The sequence below is a fragment of the Centroberyx gerrardi genome, chromosome 15, assembly GCF_048128805.1.
Source record: "Centroberyx gerrardi isolate f3 chromosome 15, fCenGer3.hap1.cur.20231027, whole genome shotgun sequence".
Classification (NCBI taxonomy): Eukaryota; Metazoa; Chordata; class Actinopteri; order Beryciformes; family Berycidae; genus Centroberyx; species Centroberyx gerrardi.
The window spans coordinates 2,937,859-2,943,217 of NC_136011.1; positions in this window are offsets into that span (position 1 = coordinate 2,937,859).

Consider the following 5,359-nt stretch of genomic DNA (forward strand, 5'->3'; position numbering starts at 1 on the left):
ATCGCCATGAAAGCATGACACAGAGTTGGATAGTCTCCAAAAACAGTTAGCTCAAAGTGGGAGTGTTTAACTAGTCCAGGGGTTACCAGACGTTTTCATGACACATAAACCCCCAAATAGACCAACATTAGTCCCAGGGATCCATAGGAATGTTTTAGTTGTTGATTTGGTACTGAACTGTACAACTATCTACACTAGATGGGGAGATAGTGGTGAGAGTGAAACCTGTGATTGGAATAGTCATTTGTACATTCTCTATCTGGGATCATTTCTAGTGAATTGAATTATAGCAAAATTAAACAATTCCTCATTTTGCTTTTGATCCTGTGGCATCCCTTCCAGGACCCCTGATAGTCCCTGGACCCTACTTTGAGAACCACAGACTAACCAAAACAGTACTATCTGTATAACTAACAAATTCTTCCAACACTTTTCATATTTTGAATTCAGTTAGTAAGATCTGATTATATTTTGGAACTCCCACTTATTGAAAAATCAATTAGTTTAATCTCTTAAAACAAATAGTCTCGGCGTCTTTCTAACACTGAGGGAAACAGGTGCTGCAGGCTTCCTATATTTAGTGGACCATGTGGATGCCAATGGTGGTTCAGGGTCAGGGAACAACTGGAGCCTCTGAAATACCTCTATTAAACATGCTGAGATATTTTTCTTGGGATGCTACTGCCAATATAGCTGACTTGGGCCCAACTGCCTAATTTAGTATGGTATGAAACACTCCGAATTTACCAATTAGCCTATGAAATGTATAAAATTATAAAAAAAAAAATTTAAAATTATAAAATCTAAGATACTGCATGATGTCCACTCCCACTGGGTTTCTGCGGCAAAGATAACTCAGCAATTTATCATTCATTTCAACTAGAGGACTCTGTGCGGTACTATACTGCAGAAGAGGATTGAAAATGTGAAAACATGAAAAATGTGAGTTCTGAGATTAATCTCAGAATTCTGATAGTAAAATTAGAATTACTTTAATGTCAGAATTGACTATTCTGAGATTTCTGACTTTATTCTCAGAATCTTAGAATTCTGACTTTAAACTCAGAATTCTGACTTTATTCTCAGAAGCTCAGAATTCTGACTTGAATCTAAGAATTCTGACTTTAAACTCTGAATTCTAACTTTAAACTCAGAATTCTGACTTTATTCTCACAATTCTGAGATTAACATCAGAACTCAAATAAATCGTTTATAGAAGTTTTAGGGAGGGACAGAACTGGCACTTTGTCAGTGTGGTGCCTGCCAAAATGATTTGCACGATGACTCCAATAAAAAATATCCAGCTCTATTGGCATTCTATTTGTCTTTAAGATGGAACTGGGCTGGTTGGTCATCTGTGCTCGCTATTAGACAGGTGGGAGGCTGCTGAGTAATCAAATGGTTGCTGGTGGTGCCAACAGTACCTCATATGGCTAAAGTGGCTTAGAGAAAAGAGGGGTTGAGATGATAGTGCCTGGTGGTGCTCTCCTAACCCCACAGCTGCCAAATACGTCATCCGTCATCTTTAGAATTATACAGGCTATTTTCCCCTCCCCTGTTGTGCGACTGCGGCCTTTAACCCTTTTGTGACAGGTTGTTCAGTTTTCTCTGAAGTCGTTCACTTGGGAAGTTTTGTGAAATTCTCTCTCAAGTTTCTTGTAGAATGTTGTTTTATTCCCGTAGTAGCGGTGTTGATTTATTTTGGTAAGATCCAGAATCAGTAATATGGTTCTGGGTGTGAAATCTGTAAAGACACACGTGTTAGTGAGTCCCCTTCCAGCAAAAATAAAATAAACTGGAGGGGGATGAAGGTGTTTGGTAATTAGGACATTCTTGGTCTGTTGGTGAGGGCTGCTGTGATGAGTTTGTGGTAGTTTGTTGTGGGTACTGGGTGAGGGTTGGGTGAGGCTCTGAAAGTCTGAAACTGAGATAAAAGAGTTATCATTTAAAGTCCTTTCCAAATTGACATTATAAGATTGCAGTAGGATTAAAATTAACTCATTTATTCACCATTTTTCAGTCTTTCAGCAATTCCTTTGTTCACGCTTAAGGTGATGGCTTCCTTGCTGCCTCTCACTGCGATTAGCTCTGTCTCCATTTTAACCACTCTCAAACATGAACGTGATCTTCATTTCCTTATATAGGTAGGAATAGCCATCATGATGTACCAGATCTGTAGGGTGGGTTCCTTAATTAGGAATGATTTGGTTGAAATGGTTTCACATTCAAGTGGCTTTGCATTAGCTCAAGTGCAAACTCAATCCCTTTCCCCAGCCCCTACCTTTTCATGTTTGCAAATCTGATAGAAATTGATAGGATAAAGCAATATAGTACAAGCTTGACATAGTCCATCAGAACCCCTTCAGATCTGCAATCATGAAGGATAAGGATTTAGGGTAGGGGGATAGCAATTTCTTAATTTTAAGGAGCTGGCACACAAAAGTTAAGGTGTCATCTATTATGTTCATCTGTACATTGATGCATCAGTATGCCCAGCTTAATGAGAATAGACTGTAATGAGAACACTAATTTGCTGTGTAAATAATGAAATAAACTACAGATAATTGCTGTGATATTTCTTGAATCAAGAGAATGTTCACATGTATTGTGTGGTGGAAATTGGAAATTCCCACTGTTGTGTAGAAATGTTCCTTCATCCTACACGCATGCTTTTTAATGAGAAAGCCTGTGCACAGTGAGGAGTCATTTGGAAACACAATTCTCAATTTAATTGGAGTAATGATCATGATTCCCTCAAGATGGACAACTGCAGCACAGTGGAAGTCCAGAGAGACTTGGCTTCTTCCTATGAAATGTGCCACTTTGACAACTCTGTATGTCTGGTCAGTGTCATCAACATAAACATTTTAGCTGGCATTCTGTTTAACATAAACACAGATCAACCAGTCGCAGTGTTCTGGCCTCTTCTGAGTCCTAATTTAACATCTATACCATGCCAAAACAGTTGGTCAGAGAACAAACACAATGGTGTCATCCCTGGCCTGGGACACCAATTAGTCTTAGACAAAGCTTTTAAAGGTGATCTAAGTCAGCTGTTGTTAGTGTTAACATGACTTGCATTGAGATGGACTCGAAGCGAGCTTTGCTTAAGCCTGGTAAATCACTCTTGACTGTGTTTATGCTTGAGGTTCATTGTTGCAAAGGTGGTAGAAAACAGGACCTGTACAAAGATATGGGTGGGATGAATGAAGTATTAGAAGTAAGAATGTTTTAGAAGAGGAATGTGGGCAGCTTTATATTATTTTTAATGACTTCACATCAATAGCTGCTTCTAAGAGCTCACTCATCTTAAAGGAAAAAGCAACCTAAATAATGACTAAGGTTCTGGTCGTCAAACGCATAGTTCTCAGACAGATGCTGTGTCCAAAATTTGTTGAGCAGGCATACATGAACAAGTACTGTCAATACTAATCATGCTGTATACTGTCATATGCAGTACATGAAAAATTATGCCACGACAATTTCAGCATATTTCATTTAGACCACACTGAAACCCAAGCGCTGAGGTCTGCCTGACTAACCATGAACAGCCATGAATCATGTTGCACAGTATTACAGGTTGTTTTTTACTCCAATATTATATATTCTTTTAGTACGTTACTGCTGTCTGCTCAATCAAAACAAAATAAAAATCCAGGCATTTTCAGTGCACTGATATTTGAGGAAAAAAAAAGGTTTCTAGTACTAAGCCATTTTCAAATTCAGTTGGCCTACACTGAAGCAGCCTACTGAGCAGACACTACACAAATTCAAACACAAGGGAAAAAAATAGATTTTAGTTTCAATCTTCACATCTCAGTTATACGATACTCAGATTTTGCATTTTAGTTGTGTTTCTTTGGTCCCTCTCATTGTGACTTGATATAGTGTATGATGCAAACTGTAGGCACTAGGCAGGGTCATAGCGTGAAAACAGTGCTCCTTCATCATATCAGGATTTTTTTTACGTTTCAGCAATTGCAATGCATTTATATACATGACAGTCTCAACAAATGACAAAATGACTCAATTGTTTTAAGATAAAATCACCTTTTCATCATCATCTGATGCTTGTGTGTATATAAAATAATGCATTAAGATTCTGTAAGCTTTCAGAAGCACAGTGCTTAAAGCAAGTCTATAAGGAACAATTTAATTCAATTATGAGCAGATCCGCAGCTGTAATTCAATCCCATCTGGATAAAAAGGGTGTTGATAGTATATTATGCTTTCTGTCATAACCTAAAGCCATTAACACAATCTAATTCCAAGTCTTAAGGCAGTGCCTTCTCTGGAGTGGGGAGGATATTTTCCAGTGATAATATCCTCTTTCTTTTACCACTCAAGGCGTGTGTTTGGTCTGGGACTGATGCCAGGCTCCTAATCAGTTAGACTAGATCTGAATTATAAAGATGCTTTGTTCACAGTGTCTCTCTCAAAAATGTGTACGTCCTATGCCTGCACTAGTGTGATTTGTGGGAAATGAGATTTAAGTTTCTAATACATTTGGAAGCATATCAACATATCGGTATACTGAAGAAAGAAATGGATGTTCAGTGGTTCTCTGCTTTGTTAAATAGTTTATTTCAAACTGGTAAAGGCGCTCAAAATACAAAATATTTACTTGTGTCCTTTTGACAAGCTCATTAACATTTTTTTTTTTTAAATTTTTAGGCTTTATTGATAGAGACAGTGAGAGACAGGAAGGTATGGGAGAGAGAGAGGGGAGGACATACAGCAAATGACCGCGGGCCGGATTCGAACCCGGGTCGCTGCGGGAAGGACTGAGCCTTATGGTACGCGCTTTACTCGGTGAACCACCGGGGCGCCGCCCCCAACAAGCTCATTAACTTCTTATCCAAAATGTATTCTATAAGACAAGTTCCACTTTCCCAAAGGTCAAATGTCTTGTGGTAGTGTAATATTGTAAATAATTTGCCACAACAGAAGGTGAATCAGAAAGTAGGCCTACTATATTCCTTGCAAACTCATAAACTGACGTAATTATCACATAACCTGCCTAATTTACGGGATGGTTGGGTATCAAAACTGTTTTGGTTAGAAAAGTCAAGACATATCTGCCATTTGGAAATTATACTGTTTTTTTCTGGGTGCATCTGGTCAGGTAACTGTTTTAGAATCACAATTTTCCAGTTCCATATTACTGCTGATGTTTCATGGATATGTAATGCTTCTTTGTGACTTTGTCACTACAAAAGTGAAAGGTCTGTAATGCCCCATTAATAATATAGTCAGCTAAGTTTATTACAAGCATTTATAATGTGGTTAGCCACTTTATGGGGACCACCTGCACATGCCAGTATTCTCTAGCCATTTTCTACCATTATGGCACATTACC